This window comes from Peromyscus leucopus, chromosome 5 (assembly GCF_004664715.2).
Source record: "Peromyscus leucopus breed LL Stock chromosome 5, UCI_PerLeu_2.1, whole genome shotgun sequence".
NCBI lineage: Eukaryota > Metazoa > Chordata > Mammalia > Rodentia > Cricetidae > Peromyscus > Peromyscus leucopus.
Window position 1 is genome coordinate 44761748 of NC_051067.1, and position 18654 is coordinate 44780401.

Genomic DNA, 18654 nt, shown 5'->3' on the forward strand with positions numbered 1-18654 from the left:
GAGACAGTTGTGTAGCCTGATCTGCTTGGGGGGCCCTCTGGCGGTAGGATCAGAATCCATCCCCGGTGCATGAGTGGGCTTTTTGGAGCTCACTACTTATGATGGGACACCTTGTGCAGCCTTGAGGCAGGGGGAAGGGCTTGGACTTACCTCTGCTAGATGTGCCTCCCTTCTTGTTAGGGGAAATGGGGAGTGGGTTGGGAGGGGGAGACTGGGTGGGTGGGAGGAGGGAAGAGGGGGATATTTGATTGGTGTGTAAAATGAATGAAAAATATTTTTCTTAATAAAAAAAGAAAAAAAATTAAATTCATTTTACACACCAACGACAGATCCCCTTCTCATCCCTCCTCCCACCCACACCAGTCTCCCACCCACCCAGACTCCCCCATCCCTTCCTCCCAAAGGGAAAGACCTCCCATGGGGAGTCAGCAAAACCTGGTACATTCAGTTGAGGCAGGACCAAGCCCCTCCCCTGTGCATCAAGGTTGAGCAAGGCGTCCCACCATAGGTTGTGGGCTTACAAAAGCCAGCTCAAGGCATTGCAGTCTTAACATTCACTATTAGACTCAAGGCTTCACTCTTCTTTTCTGTCCCCACAATACTTCAGACATTTACTTCCCACATACTCTCTGCTCCAGCATGTGCTCAATGCATTTCACATTGAGAGGACCTTTCTCAGAGTGGGCTCTGTAAACTAAATGTGTTGATTCCCAGGTTCAAATGTTTGCATGTTCTCTGGCTCAATTTTGCTTGTGGGCTCATATTGTTTTATATTATGCAAAAGTATATGGTTACCTTTCCATTGTAGTTTGAGTATGAAAGAAATTTTTTAAGAAGCAACCTTTTCTATATTAGGAAAAATTTGTGAAACCTATATGAAAGTAATGGGATATCATCTATTGTTCAAGAAATTATTTTAAGATGGATGCCCAGGTAGGTACTCAGAGCATAGAAACAACAAGCTGATCAGAGCATAGAAACAACAAGCTCTAGATGCTGGACATGGAGATGCAGACTCTGGTGTTTGCCCTGCTGCTCTTCCCTTAATATTCCCTCATTCATTCATTAATTTTGGAATGATAATTTGCATTCTATGCCTTTGTATATTTACAAGTATATAACTTGGTTTTTATTTTGCAAGGCTTCACAGTTATGAGATGGCTTTAACAATGTTAGAACTGTTAGGACTTTGGGCACTCTTATAGATTACCTAGTGCATTTGAATTATGAGATGACCGTAGACCTTTAATGACCAGGGATGGAACATTATGGTTTAAAAGTGATGTGTCTGGGTATCATGTTGGTAAGGGACAGACTTTGGATAACTAATTTTCATTGTCAATTTAATGGACTTTTGAATCACTTAGGAGATATACCTCTGGATTTGTCTTTGAGGGCATTTTCAGGGAGATTAACTGAGAAGGCTTGAAGACTTACCCTGAATGTACACCCTGAATGTAGGTAGTACTATCCTTATGGGCTAGAGTTTTAAACTGAATAAAAATGGAAAAAAAGGAAGAGCCTGATGAGTGTTGTCATTTTCCTTTCTTTGTTTCTTGCCTGATGGAGATATGGAGTTCCAGCCACATGCTATAGCTTTAATGAGCTCTTCCATGTCTTTTATGCCCTCTGTGTTGAAACTGTGAACTGAAATAAACCCTCCCTTCTTAAGTTGCTATGGCCAGATATTTGTCACGACAATGGGAAAGTAACTAGTGTATTGGCTATGACAAAATAGTCTCTCATTTTTCCTATGAATGGATAAGATCTTTCTTTTGTGTTAGGCCTGCTGCTTTGTTTTCTCTTGCAAGTCTGTTTTATAAGCACTGTTTAGGTGGGTGTGGCCATGTTGGCTCCTCTTATCCCTCTAATAAGATTTCTTAGGTTACTTGACATTTCTAGTCCCTGCCTGTTTTAATGGCTAATCGGGTTTGTTTCTTTCAAAATTAAACAGAGTAAGCTTCAGATGGTTATACAACAGAGACATCAGCCCATCTTTCCCAGACCACATACCAAGAGCATCATACTCAACACTACTGGATCAAACGGGAACAAAATATTCTTTTAGACCTTCCAGTCAACAAAACCAGCTGTTACTTACACCAAGCAGGCTCCTCTTTCTTGCTGTTGTAATTCTACATTGTGTTTTTAGTTTCCACTTAGTTAACCTTTGGTACAGTTGGTATCTTCTAGATTACAGGTCACTAAACTCTAAAGGGTGTGTCTCAAAGATATCAACTATTATGAGTGATATCAATGCCTGTCTACCATAGAAGATTTCTTAGTATAATGCCATTTTCTGATCTCTAGTGTCCAGCAACAACCACTTCCTTCTCTAAAATACCTTTACATATTTTGACCTGTGGTTCTATAACCTTACGACAGATCAACAATGCCAACCAGTACCCACCCTCTAACCCAGTAAGCTCTGAAACAGCTCTAGATGATAACCTTTGGCCTAATCTTATTGCCATTCATTTTATTGTTAAAATTCCTTCATCTTTGGTCACTGATTGCTCATTTAAATTGGCTTCCACATCTTTCTGAAACCCCCATTTCTTTTCTGTTTTTCTCATCACTGAATTCCCATTTAATGCAGAATCTTAGGGTACCAACAAATGAGGACAAGTGAATGAGTCTCATGCATCATATTTTTCTTTTTGTCAAACGAAGATAAAATTAAATTTTGAGGTATTTGAGTGTTTTCAACCTCTGGAGTATGAATGATTTGGATTTTGGAACAGACCTTTCTCCATTAGGAGGTAGAGGTAACAGGCTGTATCCTGCACCTTAGGCATTGAAGAATCCTAGCATACTATGGACATCTACTTATATTCCCTTTTGCCCTTTGTTGTGTACTGAGAACTTGACTATAGAAACAGAGAAATGGATGAAGTTGGTGGACGATTCAAATTCTTCTTTGGAAAAACTTGTTTTTTTTTCTTTTTCTGAGACATATAATTTGCAGATGCTGAGTTATTAGCTGGTGAATCCAGTACTTAAGGGATTCGATATTTGACCACCTGTCATTCAACAATTCTTTCAAAAAAGAATGAATTTAGAAAATTGTTGTCCTGGCCCTTGAGTTGGTTTTACATAGTTAGGCAGTTCCTTATGTAAGGATAATCACACAATTTAATACGAGGGAATAATGTCAAGAAATGACACAAATAGTTATTTTATTTTCCTCTTTTGAGAAATATGCATACCTACTATTTCATAATAACATTTCTATAAAAGTATATAGGGGCTCTGCCTCCTTATCCTTTAAATGGGAAAAAAGCAAAAAAGAAGGGATGAACCTATACTTGGTTGTTATTATGATTAGTCATCTTGATATAAAGTTCAAGGGGCCTTGTATCTTTGGGGACATAATATGTTAGAAGGAGGGAGGATTTATTTTGCCCAGGGTTCCAGAACTTTCATTAGTTAATCCTATCTCAAAATACCTTCACAGACATACTAAGAGGTGTGTTCTAATATCTTTTTTTTTTGGGGGGGGTTCAAGACAGGGTTTCTCTGTGTAGCTTTGTGCCTTTCCTGGAACTTGCTTTGTAGACCAGGCTGGCATCAAACTCACAGAGATCCACCTGCCTCTGCCTCCTGAGTGCTGGGATTAAAGGCGTGCACCACCACCGCCCGGCCTAATATCTTTTAGGCACTTTTCAACCCAGTCAAGTTGACAGTCAAAGTTAACCCATCACATGTAACAACCAGGTCTTTTTCATAGAAACTGTACATAAATGGACCTCCTGTCACTAAGGGTGACAATAATGATGGTAGGCAGGGCCACTCTATTATTGTATGTTCAAAATGAGCATCAAACAGCCAAAATAAAACAGTGGTAGCAATAAAACAAACAATCCCCAAGCCCTGGCATGTAACACCTTAAAGCAGAAATTCAAAGAATTCTTATTTAAAAAATTCTTTTGATACGACTTTCCCCATAGAATTCTAAATCTCTTGTTCATTTCCCTATAAAAAGTGTCACTTAATAAGGCCCTGTTAAAGAGAGTGAATCTTCCTCAAACATTGGCTGGTTTTCCTTAGAATAGGAGCATCTGAGGAAAAAAAATATCAATCAATTAATTTGAGGGCAGTACTCTTTTGAGTCAGAATAAGACACACAATTTATCACTGAGGAATACACTTCTTAATCCTTTGCATCCATGATGCTCTTCTTGGAAATCATCTACTAAATATAGCATGTGGTGCTATCTTGATTGCCCCCACTGCCTTTTACCAGTTTTGGCCTTCATCATATTTCTCCATAAGTATTTGAGGGGATTTTGAGAAGAATCACAAAGGCTGACTGCTTGCTGTGGGGTTAATGCAGTATTCAGAATTATTGTTTTGTTTGGTTTTGAGACAGGGTCTCACTAAGGAGCATTGGCTTTCCTGAAACTGTGTATATCCTGCTGGCCTTGAACTCACATAGACCTGCCTTTGCCTCTCGAGTTCTGGGATCCAAGGCATGCACCACCATGCTCAACCATTAGAATTACTTTGGCTACTCTGGTATCCTTTCTGACTGTAATGATATTCCCAGAGTGTTGTAGAAATTTATTTGTATCTGATTACAAAGTCAGCATTCATTTGAAACAAAGCTGGTATGTATCGTGAGCCTTACTGTATCAGGAGGAAAGCAGTATTGGCTCATGATTTTGTAATCAGTCTGTTAGTACATATTCTTAGGCCATCAAACATCACGTTGAGTGGGATACCCTGAGTGACAATTGAGGAAGGGAGCATCGTTTCATTCAAGCTGCATGTGGAGATGACAAATTCTGAGTCTCATCATTTTATTGTCCCCTTAATTTAGGGGTAAAATGGGAGCTAATGTATGTACCATTTTCATAAAGCAAGCCAGAATTGTTCTGTTCTTGACACCACGTGTCAAGTACATTCAAGCATTCATTTAAAAGAAACACTGTCAGTCTCACCTCAGTAGTTCAGTTCAGTGTAGTAATGTATAAATCATGTGTTTTGGGGCATGGAGGGACTTTGAGCCTGAGCTGACTCACCCAAGAAAAAAAATATTTTGACATTATCTGACTTTACCATGAAGATTGTTGAAAGATAATACAGATTCCTTTAGGTGATAGCTTACTTAAAATTGTAAAGAGAGTAAGTTTATTGAAATGGAGTCACATTTCTTGTACCGATGTTACAGGAACCAATTTTTATTCTAGAGTCTTGGAATCAGTATGGATACTAAATATGTGTTAGATTTGCTCTTAATATTTGTCATGTACTTAGTAAAAATAAAAAACAAAAGTCAGTTTTCATTTGTATGGTATTGCCATATAGGTTGTAGTTATTATTGCTAGATATGTAATTATATGATAAACAATATAGTTGCAAGATCTATTTTAATTAAAAAGCTCTTATTGTTCTTTTACTAATCTTAAAAATAATGAAGTTACTTTGAAAAGTTTGATAATAGGAGGATTTTAAAAAGGAAATAATTATAATGTTACTACCCTTAGGCAATTACTTAATATTTTGGTGCAAACGTCTATAATCATTTTTAACTTAAATTTTTTCAATCAAATATTTATAATTTCTACTTTTTATTCTTTTATTCAAATGTTCATAGTTTCAGAAGAAATAATTCAACAGAATTTGGCAGTTCAGGCGAAAGGAAAAGCCCTTATTGGGATTTCTGGAAGTATTTGGCTTTTGTTCCCTGGGGCTTTGTGAGTAAGTGGATTGGTACGTGATTCATGCCCAAGGTATTTAGAGAGCCAGAGGATGTCTGGAGGACTGTGGTTTGGGAAGCCACTGAAGTCCTGCTGATATTTCCTGTGGCTCAGGGTGAGAAAGAAAATAACATTATGTGCCTTTGGTCTGTCCAAGAGAACAGAGCAGAAGGAAGCTGGTATGCTGATGATGCCCAGGGCTTAAGAAAGATTACAAGTGATCAGCTGGAAAAGGGAGAGAGTCATCAGGATAGAGATCCTTGCTGTTAGAAATCACTGTTGGTGGAGTGAGGGAGCTCTTTCAGGCTCAAAAAGAAGCAACCCTAGATCACCGAGGTAGGACCAGTGAATACCTTTATTCATTCCTTCTTGACTAAGGAGATGCTAGAATCTGCTTAGCAAAATAGTGTACCATGTGGAGTTGAACTCTGTTACTGTTGGTCACTAATGGTTTTTCTTAAGTGCCATTGATTGTCTTGGTAGTTGTTAAATCTGAATTAGTGGAATAAAATTATGTGGCTGACTACTAGAAATGAAATGATTCTTTCCTGGTTCCCGTGTTGGATGCTCATTTCTTTCCTAAAATATTTTTAGATACTAGACTTGAGGGACAACTTTGGTTTTCATCTCATACTCTCTTCATAGCTTTACTTTCATTCATACTCTCATCAAATGATACTCCTGTTGTTGCTGTGAAGTTCAGAAACACTGAGAGGCCTAATTATGCCTTATTATGTTTTTTAAAAATAATTTTTATTTATTGTGTCGTTTTGGGCATGCAGAGCGACACATCATGCATGTACAGACCAGAGAATAGCTTTCAGGACTTGGTTCTCTCCTTCTATGATGCGGATCCTGGAACTCAGGCTCTGTATCAAGCCTTTTATGTACTGAGCTGCCTTGTTGGCCCTCCTGTACTGTTTCAAAGTTGTTTGGCTCTCTCTTCACTCTTACATGAAATTCTAATGCAGATAAAATGCAAGTTCTCGGATTAGAGTGTGTGAGTGTGTGTGTGTGGGGCAGCAGCTGGTGATGTGTGGCTCAGTGGTAGAGTGTTTGCTTAGTATGTGTGAGACCCATCACTATAAACAAACAAACAAAACCCAAAATACATGCAACAAAAATAAAATACCAACATCAAAACACATTACCTTTGCTATTTATATTACTTTGAGGAAGTTATGTGACTTTTCTAAAACATATATTTCTCCTCAGAAAATTCTAGAGTTGTGTGGATTAAGTAGATTAATATATGTGAAGTGTTTGGTATCAAGAAATATGTTTAGGAAATGGTGATTTTTTTTTTGTGGTGCCACTTTCTCTCCCTCTTCTCTTTGTCCTCTTTGTCTTCCTCATAGAGATACATTAAGGGAATTTTAGATGTATGTGTTGTGGTTTGAATGAAAATGGACCTCATAGGTCCATAGGGGGTAGCACTACTAGGAGTTGTGGCCTTGTTGGAGTAGATGTGGCCTTGTTGAAGGAATTGTGTCACTGGGATGTGCTTTGAGGTTTCAGATACTCAAGCCAGGCCTAGTGTCACTCGCTTTTCCTGCTGCCTGCCAATCTAGATATAGAACTCTCTACTCCTTTTCCAGCACCATGTCTGCCTGCATGCTGCCATGCTTCTCACCATGATGATAATGGACTAAACCTCCGAACCTGTAAGCTAGCTCCAGTGAAATGTTTTCCTTTGTAAGAGTTGCCGTGGTCATGGTGTCTCTTCACAGCAATAGAAACCCTAACTAAGACAGCATGTTAGTATTCAGATACTTTTGTATTATCTTTTTACCTAGTTTGCTCACCATTACTGCGATAAAACACTCTGCCCAAAAGCTACCTAGGGGAGGAAAGGGTTATTTGACTTAAAGTTCCAGGGCACAGTCCATCATTGAGGGAAGCCAAGGAAGATACCACGGAGGAACACCCCTTGCTGGCTCACTTGAAGGCTCATGTTTAACTACATTTCTTACACATTTCAGGTCTACCTGCCCAGGAATGGTGCTGCATTCAGTGTGCTCGGCCTTCCCAGATCAATTAACAGTCAAGAGACTCCCCTGCAGATATGCCCACAGGCAATTTGATCTTGTCAGATTTCCCTTGTCAAATGACTCTGGGTTGTCTCAAGTTGACAGTTAAAGCTAGTAACTAGGACATTCTTGCATTCATCTATCTATCTTTATCTGTCTATCTATCTATCTATCTATCTATCTATCTATCTATCTATTTAGACTAGGCTAAATTCAGATTTACAGAGATCCACCTGCCTCTGCCTCCCAAGTACTGGGATTAAAGACATGTACCACCATGGCTAGCCTGTCTGAATTTTTAAATGAACCATACAAATTACATTTTGCCCCTTTGCTTTTAAATATATCAGTTTATATTTCATAAAACTAAGGATTTCTATCATATACAATATAATATTCCAAGTCAGAAAATTAACATTTAAATAATGTTATATAATTTTAATATTTAAAAAAGTCTTTATTTTGAAGATTTTTTTATTTATCTATTTTTGTTTTGTGTAAACACCTGCATGCCAAAAGAGGGCATCCGATCCCATTTTAGATGGCTGTGACTCACTTTGTGATTGCTGAGAATTGAACTCAGGACCTCTGGAACAGCAGCTAGAGCTCTTAACCACTGAGCCATTTCTGTAGCCCAATTTTAAGTAATTTATAGCTAGACCTTATTGGTATTTTGTCGGTTACTCGGTAATGTCCTTTAAAGCTGAGGAAAATACAAAACTTTTGTTGAGTTCAATTGTTATGTCTTAGTCTCCTTTATTTTAGGGTTTCTTTGTAGTTCATGACACTGGTGTTTTTGAAGAGTCAATTATTTGGTAGGATGTCTCTCAATTTGGATTTTTTTTGGTGTTTCCTCATGAATGAGTTTTGAGTACCGTGGGAGTCGCATTTCAGGAAGATATGCTCAGTTCCTCCCAGTGGTATCAGGAGGCATATGGTCAGGCCAGTCCTATTGCTAACAATGTGATTTCCATCTAGTCTGTCAGGATTCTTGACCACAGTTACCCCTGTACCTTCTATTCATGGATATTCACCAGTTTTATCATACATTGAATTTTTTAAAATTTTCTCTTTTTGAGATAAGGTCTCTGTACATGGCCCTGACTGTCCTGAAACTCACTCTGTAGACCAGGATGGCCTTGAACTCACAGAGATCTTACTGCCTCTGCCTCCGAAGTGCTGGGATAAAAGGTGTGTACCACCACACCCAGTGATGATTCTTGTGTGAGTTACTATTACTATGATTTTGGTAACTATTGAGTTTCTAATTCCCTTGTTCTCCTCATGTCTCTGCTGGCTTTCTACTACTAGAAAAAGACTATGTTTTTATGTTATGAAAAATGCATAAAATGTGAACTCTTAAAGTTATATTTAATCAATAGGTTATATTCTGTATCTGTCATTTTTCAAGGCTCAAATTTCCACAGATTTGGTTAGTATGAACATCTCTCTCTTTCTCTAAAATTACTACACGTGTATGGGTGTTTTATCTGCCTTTATGTCTGTATACCACATGTATGCCTCATGTCTGTGGAAACCAGAATAAAGTGTTGGATACCTGGAACTGGAGTCAAAGATGGTTGTGATCTGCCAAGTGGGTTCTGGGACTTGAACCTGGGTTGTCAGAAAGAGCAGCAAGTGCTCTTAAACATTGAGTTGTCTCTTCATCCCTTCCCTAATATGAATGTCTTAAAGATGGCTCCTTGTACACTGTCACTCTATCATTATTCATTGAACACTTATTTTTTTGCACTTGGGTTTCTAGGTTTGCCCATACCATGCGAATGTTCTAGTCTATTTTCTCCAGTGATCCTTGGTTCTACTGAGTGGAGAAACTAGGATCTCAGCATCCAGTGTGTTTATTTGTAACTGCAACAGTTAGTCTATACATGATGAGTTTTACCAGAACCATTAGATGCCATTGTTTTCCCCTGGCTTCACGTTATTTTCTGCCCTGAGTTTTAGTATCACAGAGAGTATTTGGAGGGATTGCTTACCAAAGTCTGCTCTGTGCAAAAGTTTTAATTGCTCTCAACTATGGCCTTTTCAGGAATTATTTTACTTGATGTCTTTTTCCTTTTATTTGATTGTTTCACTTATTTATTAAATAAAGATGTATATTTGCCTTTAATTGACAATTTTCCTCTTGGCAGTGGAACAAGGCTAAAGGTGATTCTTATTAAGTTGTTACTCATTTGGATTATCCATTTATCTAGCTTTGATTTGAGATGATGTTTAGTCTTGCTTTGTAAAGAGGTCTGTACTGAGTATTTTTGTGTTCGTTGCCTAGAATGTCCTTTCAAAGGCTGACGTAGTGCTGCTATTTAGGGTGTGGGAATTCAACTATAAGGAGTTGGTTTATGTGAGAGTCTGGCTGGGCTTTTATTTTCTTTTCTACTCAAAGTTTGTTTTACATTTCTGTCATTTAAGATTTGATTTTTTCCCTTGAAGAGGAAAAATGTACTACAATGCTAACTTGTTTCATTTTTTAAGTGATTTTATGATGCATCTATCAAACTGTGAGCTGAATTCTTCTTAGAGAAAATAGTAAAGCTTGCAATATGGAACTGACTATTGATACAGTTTTTTAAAACATGGAAATATGTCCAAATTCATAGTTGGAGGACAAATTCTATTTCTTTTTATTATATCATTGTGGTTTCTAATAGCTTTTCCCTCTGTTCTTGAATATGTTCTAAATAGGATTTAGAATAATCTGTGCACGTGTGTATATAAGTACACTAGCATGGCATTAGAACTTTTCAGTGATGGACTCCATTTAGATAATGAAAGTTTTAAGGAATTTTTGCTTTCTTTCCATGAAAATAATTGTATACCATAGTTAAGCCAATTTTCTTGCTACTTAATCTCCCCAACTCCCATCAATTGTATGAAAACATTTTTGAAAGTTTATATGAAGAATATCATAGCCATGTAAGGAATACCATAAGACATAAAATATGCACAGTTAGATGACAAGTAGTAAGTTTCTACTGTCTACCTGGTATGATGATATATAGTTGGAAAAAATACATGTACATAAAACAGCTATAAAACAAAAAATACTTTTAGCATTACCAAATTGGATATGATAAAACAAATAGTAATTCTATGATAAAGCCAGGATGCTTTTACTACACCATCCAATTTGTTTTTTTGTTTTTGAATTGGGAACATATGCTTGTTAGCATGATGTTTCCCATGTTTTAAGTGCTTTGCAATTAACCAGTTAATTTTGTGCTGCTTCCGATACAAATTGGCGATCTAATTTCAAAGGTTGTTCAGAGAGAAAACCACATTAATCACACTTTTGGTCTTTGAACAATGTTCAAATTGTTGGTATTCTTGATCACAGTTTTATTCCAAATATTATACAAATTGTTGATTCTCATGGAAATATTCTGTAAAATATTACTCATAGTCATGAATGTCAACAGTTTTGTAACTGCTTATAGGATCCTGGTGAGTAGTGATGTGACCTTAGCTAATCCACTTAGTTGTTCACAACACCATTTTTTTCTCATAGTAATTAAAATGGGACAATGAAATGTATTCCATATAGTTACTATGAACATAAATGAGATGACATATGAAGCACAAGTATGACTCCTTGAAATAGCAAGTATCCTTGTCATGCCATTTTTATAACCCTAACTCGTTTCTGTTAGATGACCTATGGAGTCCTTGAATTAAGTATTCTGACATTGGCTTGTGGGTTTGTTGCACTGGAATCCTGCTGAAGTGTTTGTTACAGGAGGGAGAAAGAGAGAGATATATGGATGTGGCTGTACAAAGAGACACCCTATTTACTGAAGATGTGATTGGGGGAAAAGTTTCAAACAGGAACCTTTCCACAATGCTAATAAGAAAGTTGAGCAAAAATCTACAAGATTGTAGAATTTTGGTCTTCTCAGCTGATCATGTCTCAAGAAAGAGGCATGACAAAGGAAGTACTCATAAAACAAACACCAGGAAAAAATATTTTGTGGAAAACTAGCTCCTGAGTTCATTTCTGAATGAATAATCCCTGTACAGTACAGAGTGGCTAATAATAGAGAATGACCTCTGCTGTTCAGATGGAGATTCAGACTGGGAGCTTGACATCTAAGTTTGCTGCTGAGGCTTTCTCATTTTGAGTGTCCCTTAATATCTTTAGAACTCACCTTTCTCATCTGTATGGTGAGAACTTTTGCCTAAAATCTTTTCATAGTTAATACTACTTAGTGTATTTTCATTTGTTTTTTTGGTGTACTTTTAGATATACAAAATGGAATTAGAATAACATTTTAGAATTTATTATTATTGTCTTACATCTTATTCTGAAAAATTGATAAGAAGTACAGAGTATAGTATAATGAATCTTCAGTGCCCAGTTTAATAATTCATGACTTACTATGTTTTATTCATAATTCTATCTATTATGGATCTTTCATTGAATGTTTATAAGTAAAATTCTTTTCTTTCTAATTATCTTAGAATGTATGTAATAGAAAATTATTTTATTTAAATCTTCAATAAGGCTGGCAGGATGGCTCAGCTTGACTACCTGAGTTCTACCCCTCAGATCCACATGGTGGCAGGAGCAAGTCAAAACACTAAAGCAGCTGACCTCTGCAAAGACCTGTGGCAAGCATACGTGGAAGTCTGTCTCTGTCTCTGTCTCTGTCTCTGTCTCTCTGTCTCTCTCTGTCTCTGTCTCTGTCTCTCTCTCTCTCTCTCACACACACACATACAAATTTAAAGCCGTTTGTCTTTTACCTGGTAACTTTCTTAGTTTTCTCTTTGATCCTGTTTTGCTGTTTGTGTTCCTGTGATGTCTCCATTTTTAAAATAGTAAACAGACAAATATGTAAGATTATTCAGATTTTATTTGAGTTTTCTTTTTATCAAGAATATTTAATAGAAAATGATGGTTGTTTTTCTGAGTGTCACATAATCACCTCTTTTTGTGAAGTTGGAAGTTATTAATAATAATTGCCTATGTTTATTATCAACAATGCTTGCTTATATCTATTAATTCAGTAGGAATTGCATAGAAATGGGCTTTAACTCTGCTCTGTTTTCTTCATGGTTGGTAATGCTGGGGAGATGTTTTAGTTGGCAAAATGCTTGCCATGCATACACGAGAACCCACATAAAACTCTGGGCAAGGTGGCTTGTGTCAGCAACCCCAGTGCTGGGAGATCAGGCAGTATAGAGACAGATGGATCCATGGTGCTCTGAAGCCACTCAGCCTCGCCAATCAGTGATTTCCAGGTACAGTGAGAGAACCTATCTCAAAGAATAAGGTTTAGGTACTTAATAAGGCATCTGGCCTTCATCTCTGGCCTCCAGAGGTATACATGTATTGTGCGCACGCACACACACACTCTCACACACACACACACACACACACACACACACACAATTCTATCATCAACTACTTGAATACTCTGGGTATAGTTTACTTAGTGAAGGTTGAGTAGATACAAAAGTTTTCCCTTAATTACTAATCTTCACAATATTAATTTATTCTCTAGTATATATTATTCTCTAGTATATATATATATTGGTGATTAAAAATTCATTATGAATCCACACAATTTAACATGCTTGAGGTGTTTAAATCCACTGCAGTTTGGATCCTAGGAATACTTGACTTGTGTTATTCTCTATTCCCAGGCATTTTCAATGGGTAGAAAACAAGCATTTAAATAAAAAAAAACATTAAAAATACACAGGGTTTCTCTGTGTAGCTTTGCGCCTTTCCTGGAACTTACTTGGTAGCCCAGGCTGGCCTCGAACTTACAGAGATCCACCTGGTTCTGCCTCCTGAGTGCTGGGATTAGAGGCGTGCACCACCACCGCCCTGCTATAAATCTTATTTTAATTAAAGAAGATTTAAATTAAAGATTTAATTAAAGAAGTTTGTGTGTGTGTGTGTGTGTGTGTGTGTGTGCATTCGTGTGTCTGCGCACGTGTGTTGGACTGCGTGTTGTGGCATGCATGTGGAGGACAGAGGGCAGTTTGGGGGAGTCAGTTCTGGCCTTTTACCCATTGAGGCAGGGTCTCTTAAGTTTCTGTTGTTCTGTCCCTTCCAGGCTGGCTGGCCTGTGAGCTTTCAGGTAATTCTCTTACCTTTGCCTCCCATCTCACAATAGGAATGCAGGTATTACAAATGGATATCACTATATCAGACTTGGGATGTAGGAATAGAATCCAAGTCATCAGGCTTTCATTAAAAGTGCTATTACCTGCTGAGCTATCTTTCAGATCCTATTATCATTTTAACTCTTCACACTATAAAAGAAATAAATAAGCAACCAGATGAGAAAAGAAGCAAAGTGCAGATATCTATATATACACCTTACATACTTTATTTTTTGTCACAAAATATTTTATTGCCTTTTTTTTCTTCCAGGTAATGGTCTATTGTTAGAATTTCTAAAGCTTTTGGAATATTACTATTACCTATCTAACTATCAATGTATTTATATTTTGTTTTTATGTTTGCTACTGGCACAGGTGTACTGATCTTTGAAATGTCTTTCTTCCTTATCCCTAACTGTTGGTCACAAGCTTGCTCTGTGTCTTGGAGGGAATCAGATACCAGACAGTGGAAATGAGGAAAATGTGTAAAATAGCATGAGCACAGGGCCAGAGGAACTGAAGAGCTGTTTATGTCTGGAGAATGTAAATAGTTTTGGAGGCGTGGCAAAAGAGAAGCTATGTGGAATGGTGAAGTGGCTATATCATAAAGAACCCAAAATATCATGTTAGGACTACTAGTATTTTAAGCCTATAGATAACTAACTGAACAATAATTTTAGTATGGAAACAACTTAATCAGATTTTTGGAAGTTTTTTGTATCATGTGAAGAGTAAATTGAGGCAGATGAGCAATAATGAAGGGCATAAGAGCTTAGATAGATGTGGGCATTTGTGGCAGGTCAAATAATCAACCAGGAATTACTGATCAGTTTGATATGAGCAAGGAGTACAAGAAAAGAGTTTAGGGTAACTCAGGTTACTTGATTGTGTATATACTGAGGTGTTTTTCATTAAATAAGATAGTGAATATAGGAAAAGAAACAATTTTGGTTAGTGGTATGTGAGTTCGCCTGAGCTGGGATGCCATTTCTGCTCATGGCATCAACAGCTTGTAGTATTTTAGACTGTTGGATGGAGATGTCAGTGCAAACACCAATACACATAAACATCTTTATATTTAAGAACACACATTTGAGTCCAGAACTTAGCTCTGCTATAGTACTTCCTATGCATGTGATCATAAGTAAGTGACTTAAATTGTCTGTTTTTTTTTTATATAAAAATGGGAATGACACTACCTAACTTCTAGGATTTTTGTGTGAAATAAATGATCTAATTTACAAATTCCTAACAGTGTCATTACCCATTTAGATATAGAGTTTGTCAATGCCTTGCTTTTCCTACTGCCTCAGCCTCCAGATGCTTGGATCTCAGGCGTGTACTGCCTTTTCTTGTAGTAGTGTACTCCCTACATTTTATAAAGATTGCTGTGACCTCACAAAGCAAGAATAAGGCAGAGGACTGAAAGTGAGAGGCTAATGAAATCACCTAGATGAGTGATGCTTTATTTTGTCCTCTTTCCTTTTATTATCATCAGGCTAGATCCCCATTCTGAAGCTCCTAGTTACTTAGAAGCCTCAAGCTGCCCTTAAGCTGATCTCTATCAGGAAAGCTGGATTTGGAGCAGGTGTATATAAGCACGGAGTGCCACTTAGATGCTGAGCCTAACCCAATACAGTGCAAGAATGGGTTCTATGAGCAGCATTTATTCAGTTACATTCTTCTGGGGTGTGTGCAGAGCCTCTCATCAGTTTGTTAGAGGGATTTGCAACTCTCCAGGGGGTTAGCATTGGTAGAGAGGATATTGACACTGTAAGATGTCACAGAGTTACAGAGAGCACTAACATGGAGAGTGTCCATGTTAGTGCTGCTTTCTAAGATTGTGAAGGAGAGAAGGAAGACATGGAGCGAGGCACTTTAAGAAGAAAAGTAAACGAAACTAGGACCATACTTTACTCACATTCTTAGTGTAAAAGCTTTACTTTATAGTCAGTGTTCATAGAAGCCACGAGATGGCGAGCTTGTTCCTCACAGTGAAAGTAAGAGGGAGGGAGGAAGGGTGGGAGAGAGAGAGAAAGAGAGAGGGAGAGAGAGGAGAGAGAGAGAGAGAGAGAGAGAGAGAGAGAGAGAGAGAGAGAGAGAGAGAGAGAAGAGTGGGAGAACTTTCTACAACTGTCTTAATTTTCTTTACTTCCTTAATTTCAACAGAAAAAGAACTGATAGTTTTTTTTTCCTGTTCACTTTGGATCATAAGCACAGTTGTCTTTGAAACTGTAAAGATAAAAATAAAGCAAAAAACCCAACTATTTGGATTTCATACTCAGATATTTTCAGATATTTATTGAATTTTTCAACAGATATAGTTTTCACATTACCAAGAGAGAAATATAATTGTCAATACTATTGTTATTATTAATAGCATTTATATTAGTTAAGTATTAAGTGAAAAGACAGAACAATATTTTGGTTCACACACATGCATGTATATACACACATGTACATTACTATTTTTGTTTGTTTTTTGAAACAGAGTCTCTCTATGTAGCCTTGGCTGTTTAGGAACTTACTTGTAGGCCAGGCTAGCCTCAAGCTCACAGAGACTGGCCTACCTCTGCCTCCCAATTGCTGGAATAAAAGATGTGTACCATCATACTCAGCTTTATTATATGATATTATTATTGCCACATTCTTTTGTCCAAGGAGTAAGTGTTAAGTTCTAACTGTAAAAAAGTTTTCTACTTTTATGGATGTCAGACAACTTAATTTAAATATTTAGGATTTCTATTCTCATTACTTTGACTTACCTAAAAGTAGCTTTTCTTATGCTGTTCTAAATATGGTATGGAAGAATGTAAGCTAATGTAGTATTGGTGAGTTAATATATATTTATTGATTAATGATATTTAATGTTCAATGTGAAATTCACTTTGTTGTGCAGTCAAGTTGAATTTTGACAGTAAATGTGTGACATAAATGTTAATATTATCATTGAGGCCCAGGGAAAATAAATGAATTTCTTATGATTTAATAGTTGATGGAACCATAATTTGAATCTGGATTTTTTCAAGTCTAAAGCTTAGTCTTTTTCATTGTGCCTACTGTCTCCAATGTAACTATTTATGTATTTCTTTACTAGAAACATTTGGAAATGTCAATTTAAAGTCATTAGGGTATTTGTGCTTCACTCATGCACTGAACAAAAAGAATTTATATCACAAGGCAACCATTGTGATGCACTTTTATTTTATAAGCTGCTTGATTTTCTCCTGAATATATTTCTCTGCAAGATCATCTAGAAGATTCCATTTCGAGTTGTGCTGATGGTGAGAGGCCTTAGGTGCTCTCATTTGAGGATTTTCCTATGGCTGAGCTCATTGAAACCTCATCCTTCTGGTGACACCTGTGGAGATGCTGTTCCGGGTTGGGAACAGCATTGTAGGGAAGACTGAGTCTGCTCCTCTGCACCACTTACAGATGCACACTAGCTGTGCTGAAATCCATTCACTCAAGCTGGGAGGAACTTCCCAGACTTGTACTTTGTTCCTTTTTTTTTTTTTAAATTAGGATCTCTTCATAGTTCCCCCACACTTTTTACAGATCTAAAGAGTAATAGTTTAGAAATCATAAGCTTTGTTTTTGAAATTAAGAGAAAACTTTTTTTTAACCCGAGCCAGAACATTGAAGTTTTTTTTTAAAATTTTATTTTATTTTTTCATACAGTGGTTGTAACTGGAAGATAAATATACTGGAAAGAAGATTGTCTATAAATAAGTGATGATTGAAATTAGATGATAGGCTTATTACACATTTGCTCTATTTTTGTTTGAAAACTTGCATAATAAAACACAAGGAGACATATGGTGCATTTTCTGTCATTGGTGAGGGATATCAACCAAGCCTGTTGGTACACACCTGTAGTCCCTGCACTTAGGAAGTGTTGAGGCGGGAAAGCTGAGAGTTCACGGCCTCTGGGGCTATAGAGTAAGTTCTTGTCTTAAGACTCAGAAACACAAACAAACAAAGAGACAAATATCTTTTAATCTTTAACTATTTAGTGTCTTAATATCACCTCATGTCTCATGGGAGGATGAGACTTTCCTTTCTAACAGAGACCATTTATGATAGCAAACATGTCTGGGTAGATTAACTGATGGCTAGACTCATTTCTTTTGCTTCTTCATTTAGTTTTTGATTGATCTTGAAAAACTGATTGTTTTTGAGTAACAAGTGTTTGTTCCTCCACTAAGTGTCATCAAACATTATCCTACAGGCTGAGGATACAGCAGTCAATCAAACAGAAAACATTCCCAGAGGTTACATCTCAGCATGAAGGAAACAACTGTAATTAATAAACAAGTATATTACACATCTTTGAGGTTAAGAGCTATGAACATAAATTGCATAAAGGGAATTAAAGATGTGATGTAGGCTGTCTTCTACAAAGGGCCATTAAGGGATCTGTTTTTTTTTTCCTAGAGGGACATTAAAGTAGAGGACTGGAGGGAGGGTAGGAGGCTGTGAAACAGGGTACTCTCCTGATGTCTGATGAAAAAATCCCCAGGAGACCCTTTCTATATGCTTACAAAGGTAGGGTATGTACATAGAGAGGTCAGCAAAGCTCTTCATTTGTCCATTCTCTCGATAATAAATGGGATTTGGAGATGGAATCCTACAGCTTCTGATATAACTTTTAGGATTAGACAGTAAGAACCAAGACAGAAAAAAGTAGGAGAAATGATTACTCATGTTCTCTTGATTTTTGTCCTCCCTCTGAACAAAAAAGTCAGAAAGAAAAAAAATGTTGTACTTAAAATAACACTGTTAAGTTATAA

The 18654-nt window shown here is 37.0% G+C and overlaps 1 protein-coding gene across 4 annotated transcripts in view; it reads left to right on the forward strand.

Moving 5' to 3' along the window:
• Sugct (succinyl-CoA:glutarate-CoA transferase) overlaps positions 1-18654 on the forward strand; it is a 737591-nt gene that overhangs the window by 73389 nt on the left and 645548 nt on the right. The window lies entirely within an intron of this gene.